The 8,489-nt window shown below is 37.0% G+C and overlaps 1 long non-coding RNA gene across 1 annotated transcript; it reads left to right on the top strand.

Moving 5' to 3' along the window:
* The first annotated feature begins 2,397 nt into the window (after positions 1–2,397).
* LOC141556437 (uncharacterized) lies at positions 2,398–7,471 on the top strand. The gene is made up of 4 exons (XR_012486532.1): positions 2,398–2,602; positions 5,139–5,271; positions 6,184–6,231; positions 6,829–7,471. It is a non-coding gene; the product is annotated as an uncharacterized LOC141556437 (long non-coding RNA).
* Positions 7,472–8,489: the final 1,018 nt, after the last annotated feature.

Here is an 8,489-nt window from a genome sequence, read left to right as displayed (position 1 = left end):
GTTAGATTGTGAGTTCCTCAAAATCAGGGGCTTTCTTTTACCTTTTCTTTATAGCACAGTGCCTGGAATATAAAAGGTGCTTAATAGAAATTTATTGACTGGCACAAACTGAACAGAGTGGGTAGAGCTGGTAAGGTAATTGATATCCTAGTTTATCAGCTGAGGTTGTATGAGGATAATTGATGGGACCAGGCAGGCTGTCATGGATCACTAGGTTTCTTCTCAAGGTAAATCATTTCTACAAGAAATGTTTATTCATTGGCCTTACCATTGCTGGGCAGTTGTAGACTTTTCTACCTTAAACCACTAGTCTGGCTGTCTTTAGCTAAAGTATTATCATTTTATTACCATTTTCTTTTCAGCTAGAGTCTCAGAGAGGTCTTTCAGGTAGGACAAGTTATTACCAAGGAAAGGTCCTTAGTAATCTCACTTCTCTCAGAAGCTTATGTAAATAAATGGGTAAAAACAAAGATATGAATTCAGTCTATAATTCATTGCCCATGTTGAACTTTTCATTTGCCTACTGAGGTTATTCAAGAACTCAAACTCTTTTTATGGTAGAGAATGGTTTTATATTTGACATATATTTCAATGTTTCTTTTAGTCTCTAAAAAAGTTTCATGATGTCAGTTTTAACACTAATTTAAATTTCAGAGTATTCTAAAGTTATTGGAATTTGTTCTCTCTATAGTGGAGTAGCTATTTCCCTTCTTCTGATGAGGTTCCCTTCTTCAGTTTCTAGGGAAATATAGCAGTGATGAGGACCCCTGCCTTTGTTCTAACAATTTGTCTGTTAATGATTCTATAATCTTCTGACTTTGGGATAGTCCTACAAACCTTACTGACTGTCAGATAGATATTCTGCTGTCAGTGATAACCAAATTCCTGTGACAATAGTGAAAAGACCACTCCTCATTCTACCTCTGGGATAGAAAATTAGCATATCAGTGACAAGAAGAACTGTATAAATCTGTCTCCTTGCTACTGGTTCTTTGCTAAATCCTTTTGGAACTTAGCCCCCTTCAAATGGTGTTACAATTACAATAAACTTTGCTCCTTGACTTGGAGATGGGTTCAAATATGCAAATTCTTTTGAGATACCTTGCAACACCAGTCTGAAACCTCAATCTTTTGGGGTCTCCTTTTTGAACCTCATTCTTTGGTGGCCCATACAGGAAGAGTCTGACATTCCCTGTCTTCATTTTCTCCTTGTAAGCCCCACACCACTCTTTTCTCCCTTGATCCTATAGCTGAAACATCCCAAGCAATTGGAAGAAGGCTTGTCTGAGTTGTCCCAAGCTCCATGCTCAGCAGATTTTCCTTGACTGGGGATGTCCAGACTTGGAAATTCTTACAATTTTTGGCAAAATTCCTAGGGAACTTTTGCCATATTTCTACCTTCTCTGGGATGGTAGAGGAGATGAAATGCTATAGGATGGCTTTTGGCAAAAATATTTTATGGCTTTTGGCAAATATAGGACAGTCCTATTTCGTGTCATTTTTGTCTGTGTCTGCATCTCTGTGCAGAATGTCTATGCCATGTTTGTTCTGTGAGCTAAATTCTGTTATCTGAAAAGATTTAAAATTCAGCCAGCAAGAAAAAACTTGTTTGCTGTACTTAGAATGCTGAGAAAGATTTCTTAACATCATTGACTCCCACCTTAAAAGGGGAAAAAAACCTGATTTTTTTTTTCCTGTGAATCCCAGCTCTGGCCAAACTGGGGACTACAGAAATAAAAGTTAGCTAATTAAAATTTCAGAACTGTTAAAATAACATCTTAGAAGATTATCAAGAACATCAAGAAGATATCAATGAATGCTATCATTGAGAGCAATGATTAAGAAGTTTGGCAATTAATCATTTTAAGACATTAATTCCTAAAACATTGGGGATAAATCCAAGAATTTACCCCATTCTGAAAAAGAGAGAGACAGAGACAGAGACAGAGAGAGAGAGAGAGAGAGAGAGAGAGAGAGAGAGAGAGAGAGAGAGAGAGAGAGAGAGAGAGAAGGAAAAGGGAAAATTAGGTAAATAGCAACTTTTTGCTCACCCTTTCTTGACTCCTATTTTGTCTGGTGTCCCTTTCTGCTCAATTGAGAAAGCACCCCAGAGGGTAATAAGGGACCCTCTCCACAGCCCTGATCACTCAGCTTGCTCCACTTCTCTGAGTCCTGAGTGTATCTCAGTTGTGGATATTGCTAACAAGATTAATATAGCTCAAGTCCCTCTGTTTGCTAACCTCTTTCATCTCCGATCAGATTAAGAAAAGAAAATGCTAAAGAATTGTAAGGAAACTCAAATTCTGCCTCACCTGTAGACTTGTGGGAAGCAGCAATAGCCATGGGAACTCCATAACAACCTTACCCAAACACCTCCCCAACCCAGGTTAAGGAGAGTGGGGATGGAGTGGGGGGTCAGGCTCCATGGTCAGCATTCAATGATCCCAGATACTTGAAACTACCATCAAAGAGAGATCCTGGCACCAGTGACTCTAGCCTTCAGCAGATTTTGTCCAGCAACTGTCAGGAAAGAATGCAGGTTTCCCTGGCAGCGCCCTGCATGGCAGTGTGAAGTGAGAAAACCAGCCAGTTTCTGCATTTGGTAAGCCCACCATTTTCTGTTTCAGTTGCAGAAATGTATTAGCTAGCTATGTAACTTATGGCAAATTATTTTATCTCTGCCCAGTTCTCGGTTTTGTAAAGAGAAATAATGACTGTTGTTAAAAAGATCACATGATTACAAAAGTTCTTATCATAAAACAAATGTTATATGAATGTTAACTGTTTTAATGGATATGAGTGTTTCATATTTTATAACTTTACATGGGTTTTAAATGTGACCAACATATAATAGTAGTGTTGAGATAGCTGGGGTGTGTGTGTGTGTGTGTGTGTGTGTGTGTGTAAGTAAAGTAATTTGGAAGCAAATTAAATTAAATTAAATTAAGGCCTCCCCAGGACTAGGAGGATAGTACATAGGGGAAAGAGAGTCTCTTTCTTTCTTTCCCTTTCTCTCTTTCCCTGATTGCAGCAGTGATATATGGATGAAGGAGTGAGAGGGAGAGAAAGAAAATATACTCAGTTCAGTGAAATTTGTTATTTGAGATATGAGAGTAAAAGCAGTTTTAAAGGAGCTCTAATCAAAGCCCACTAAAATGATATATACATTGTAATCTATTTGCATTGATAGGGTTAACAAAAGATTTAAGAGTTTGTGAACTTCAAGAAAACATCAAAGCAGTTCACTGCTACTTTAAAAATTCTGGCAACAAACAGCCTGCTGTTTACATAAAGTTACATAGAGTTAGACTTCTGTCTGTAAAAACTGGCATCTTAACCCTTGGCTCTTTTGTCCCTCGATCCTAAATCCTGGCTCACAAAAGAGAAATGGTTTGTGTGAATTCAAAAATAGCCAAATGGCAATTCAGTTTGTCTGGAACATTTAATTAGAATTTAGAGAATCACATAAACTAAATCTGTTCTATCTCAATTTTAAGAATTGTCTTGTTTTCTCCCTTAAACAAAAGGGACACTTATTTAAGGAAACAGAAATACTCCCTGAAAACTTCCAAATCTGCAACAGCTTGGGGATAGAATAAACTGAACCACAAAAGAAGATGGATAGTTTAATTAGCCTTAATAATCCCATTTTATAATATTTTGTAAATGTAATTTAGAAAATTAGGCATTTTTGTAAGAAATGACCAGCAGGATGCTTTCAGAGAGGCTTGGAGAGGCCTACATGAACTGATGCTAAGTGAAATGAGCAGAACCAAGAGATATACGGCAACAAGACTATATGACAATCAATTCTGATATACATGGCTCTCTTCAACAATGAGAGGATTCAAACCAATTCCACTTGTTCAGTGATGAAGAGAATCAGCTAGACCCAGAGGGAAAACCCATGCATATGCTTTGTAAATAAATAAATGGGGAGGGGGGAATTAGGCATTTTCATCTTTGCTAGAAAATTAAGAAGAAATCATGGCTAAGACTATTTGGATATTAAGAAAATTCTAAAATTGTTAACTAAGTTATTTGTAGTTATTGTCATCATATTAAACCTAAAATTGGTAATTACTTATTTAATTTACTTATTTAATTACATGATATAATCACGATATAATACTTCATAATCCCTTAATACCCACTAATATTCTAAATATCAGATGATTTTCAAGAACTCAGCTACCTATGCATCTGAATCTATTTTATTGTATTCAGTTAAAGCAGGATCTAGTGTTGATAGTGCAGTGTATAATAGAATTTGGAAAGTACCCTTTTTTAAAAAAAAGTATTTTATTTTTTGAAATACATGCAAAGATAGTTTTCAACAAACTTATATTACAAATTTTCTCCTTCTTTCCGTCAGCAAGACAGTAAGCAATCCAATATAGGTTAAAAAGTACAATCCTTCTAAACATAATTCCATATTAATCATGCTACACACACCAAAAAAAAATCAGATTAAAAGGGAAAAAAATAAGCAAACAAACCACAATAGAAAAAAAAAGGTGAAAATATTATGCTTTGATTAACATTCATTCTCCATAGTTCTCTCTCTAGATGCAGATAATTCTTTCCATCACAAATACATTGAATTACCTTGAATTACCTTTGTTGAATCTAAAAGTCAAGCCCATCACAGTTGATCATTACATAATGAAGTTGTTACTGTGTACAATGATCTCTTGGTTCTGCTCACTTTACATAGCATCAATTTACATAAGTTTCTCTAGGCCTTTCTGAAATCTTCCTGCTGATCGTTTCTTATAGAATAACAATATTCCATTACAATCATATACTATAACTTATTCAACCATTTCCCAACATGTACCCAGTATTCAGTTCCTTACCACTACAAAAAGAGCTGCTATAAACATTTTTGCACATGTGAGTCCTTCTCCCTCTTTTATGATCTCTTTGGAATATAGGCCCAGTAGTGACATTGCTGGATCAGAGGATATATAGTTTTATAGCTCTTTGGGTATAGTTTCAAATTGCTTTCCAGAATGGTTAGATCATTTCACAACCCCACCAATCCATTTCCAAATGCACTCAAAAATGTGGTAACTTGTTCAAGGTCACATAGGCACTAAGTTGCAAAATACTGTCTTTCCAATTTATTTTTACAGATGAGGAAACTGAGGCAAATTGGATATAAGTGACTTGCCCAGATTCACAAAGCTAGTAAATGTCTGAAGCCAGATTTAAATCCAAGATGATGAGTCTTCTTGAATCCAGACTTGATCCATATTCTCTGCGAAGGTAGTGCTTTATTCACTATAATTGACTACTGCACTGTTTAGTGTTCTGCCCTGAGTCTTTTTCTCTTCTCTCTCTAAACTACTTCACTTGGTGATGATCCTCATTAAGAACCAAAGGTATTATCATCTTATGATTCTCATTTTATTTTTGTATATATGTATATATATACATATATATGCACACACACACACACAAATATTTTTCCAGTTACATGTAAAACAAGTTTTTACATTTATTTTTAAAACTTTTGAGTTCCAGATTCTCTCCCTTCCTCCCCTCCCCCATTGAGAAGGCCCATGTGAAGCTATGTAAAACATTATCTCATGATTCTTAGTCTATCTTTCCTATCCCCATCTCTCTGCTGACCTTTCAGTCTCTCACTTCTAATTGCCTTTCAGATATCTTGAACTGGATATCTTGTAGACATGTTAAACTTAATATGTCTAAAACAGAATTCATTATTTTCCCTCCTGAACCTTCTCCATCCTTTTTTCTATTACTATAAAAAGCAGCAGCACCTTCCCAGTCCCACCTTTTTCCCTATTACTGTAAAAGGCAGCAGAATCTTCCCAGTCTCACAAACTCGAACCCTAGGAATCATTCTGGATTACTATCATTGGCTTTCCAACCCCAACCCATTTCAGACTGCTCTCTTCAAGTAATTAATATGTACTTATGAAGTATCTGATCATTGTGTCTTTTAGGCAAACATATATTTGACATTCAAACAATGTGGCCAGCCCGAGTTGTGTACTCTGCAATAGAATTGAACAATTGCAATTAAGTTCAAAAGAGTACCTTAATGTCCAGTAATTATTTTGCCAGGTGATCTTCAGAATCTTCCTAAAACAATTAAAGTGGAAATGATTCAATTTCTTGGCATATTAATGATATACTGTCCATGTTTCACAGGAATACTACAACAAAGTCAGCACAATGGCGCTACAGACCTTCAGTTTGGTAGGCAGTCTAATGCTTCTCTCCCATACTATCTGTCTGGGTCTCCTAAATTCCAAGTTAACTCTGGTAATGTACATCAACCCTATTGTCTATGTGTACATCCCTAGAAAATCTACCAAGGTAACTGAACTATTCAATGACATTCAAAAGTTCTCCATTTATTGTAACCCATGTTTCTATGTATGGTTAGTGTGGTGTTGCCTGGTGGAGAATCTCTGTTTTCTTGGTATTAATTGTATCGCTAAAATTGGCACAAGCAACAGAGAATCTAGCCATACTCTGTTGCATGTCAGCATCAGAGGCAGCATTGAGTGTACAATCATCTGAAAAGAAAAAGTCAATTCCCTTGCACTTTAGTATTAGCTGATAGCCTTTTCAAATTAAAGAATTTATCAAAAGTGCAGTAGTTGGGGCAGCTAGGTGGTACAGTAGATAGAGTCAGAAGGACCTGAGTTCAAATTTGGCCTTAGATAAGTACTTAACACTTCCTGGTTGTGTGAACCTGGGCAAGTCACTTAACTCCAATTTCCTCAGCAAAAAAAAAAAAAAAAAAAAGTTCATTATTTGACCTTGATGCCATTTTCATTCTTGTTAAAGATATTTGACAGCACTGCTGAAAACATCATGCCAAAAAGCACGGGAGGAATGAATAGCCTTGCTTCATTCTGTTGATGCTGGGAAAGCACAAAAACATCATCCATTATCTAGCATTATCCTGCGATCACATCATCATGAAGCGAATGTAAATACTGGCAGCAAACACTGTATCAACCATTCCTCCATCCTTTCTTAAGCTACACTGGTTCCTAGGGAGATGACCATATTCCAAATGAAGAATCAGTCAGAGGACTCTGGCAAGAATCTTGTAAGCAATGACTGAGAGACCATCCTCTCCCCTACTCGTCACAGGACAACCTGTGCAAAGGCATACTGATAGAAAATAGAATATTGTATAAAAAGAAGAACAAGGAGGTTAGATTGACCAAAACTTCGAGTTTATGAAAGAGAGTATTATGCAATACTCTGGATCTAGGACTTTGTAAAGGGCTTTAATTGCCAAAGAAGGTGTTTCATGTTTTATCCTAGAGACAAGAGAGAGGCATTGGAGCTTCTCAAATAGAGTATTGACAGGCAGTCCTTTGCTTTGGGAATATGAATCTGGCGGCTATGTGGAAAAATGATTGGAGAGGGAAAAGACAAGAGGTTCCTTCTATACTGCCTTTAACCTGTGGGGTTCAATCTACAATAAAAGAAATCGAGGCAGAGCTCTGAGCCAACAGAATTTTATTGTGGTCCACGCCCCTCCCCAATGTAGGAAATCTCAGATCTTCATCATGATCTGAGATACCCTCTTTTCTTAACAATTTAGTTTTGTAGTAAAAAAAAAAAATTTTTAAAGTAAAATAAGTTTTGTAGCAAATACTTGCTACCCAGACTATGACACAGAAGAGGCAAAGTATTTGTATTTACAAAGTCTCATTAATTGTTAGATTTCTATCTTGACCATTCAGGAAAACTTTCAGCTAAAGCTTGTCATAGATTAGATAGTAGAGGATATCCAAATATCCTGATGGTCTTTCATTGGCCCTATGTTGGGTAATGGATTGAGGAATGCATTTCACAGGCAGTTTCTACAATGTGAAGATAGGGTTACCCATTAGTCAAGTACTCATAAGACTTGTTGGTCAAGTGCCATAGGGCCATTTTCCTAGTGAAGGGATAATATGAGTGAAGGTACAATTAAAAGTAGTTATGGGGGAGGTGGAACACTTTCCATGCCATCTAGTCAACTCCACCACACTGGACTTGGTCACTTGCCATCAGGCATTGTTTAAGCAAGTGGATTTGAAGCAGGTGGTGGTCCCTTTAAGAAACTGTATTTCCTATTGATCCTGTGGTCCCTTTCAGATTCTCAGCCCCTCCTGGGGAAGGCATATCCTACCTCGATAAGTTATCTTTCCAGGATGCCAGAGCCTTTGATTCAATTAGAAATCCTGATCAAAAAGCACCCCTTTGAAGTATTGTTAATTCCAATAGGAGATTGGGGCTGTTCCAGCCCCCATTGGATCTGACCTGCTTGGGCTATCCCAAGACACTCAATATAATAGCTTCCTTCAACGAAGGCCTTTTGCAGATGGATCTCGGTAACTCACTCAGCTGTCAGGGCTTTCTGTCCACTGAGAACTGCATTCTCAGTGCAAAACTCCATTTTCCATAGATCTGTCACTATAGAAGTCAGTCTCTGGTAAACTGATTTC

The sequence above is a fragment of the Sminthopsis crassicaudata genome, chromosome 2 (genome assembly GCF_048593235.1).
Source record: "Sminthopsis crassicaudata isolate SCR6 chromosome 2, ASM4859323v1, whole genome shotgun sequence".
Classification (NCBI taxonomy): Eukaryota; Metazoa; Chordata; class Mammalia; order Dasyuromorphia; family Dasyuridae; genus Sminthopsis; species Sminthopsis crassicaudata.
This window is presented reverse-complemented; position numbering and strand designations above follow the sequence as displayed.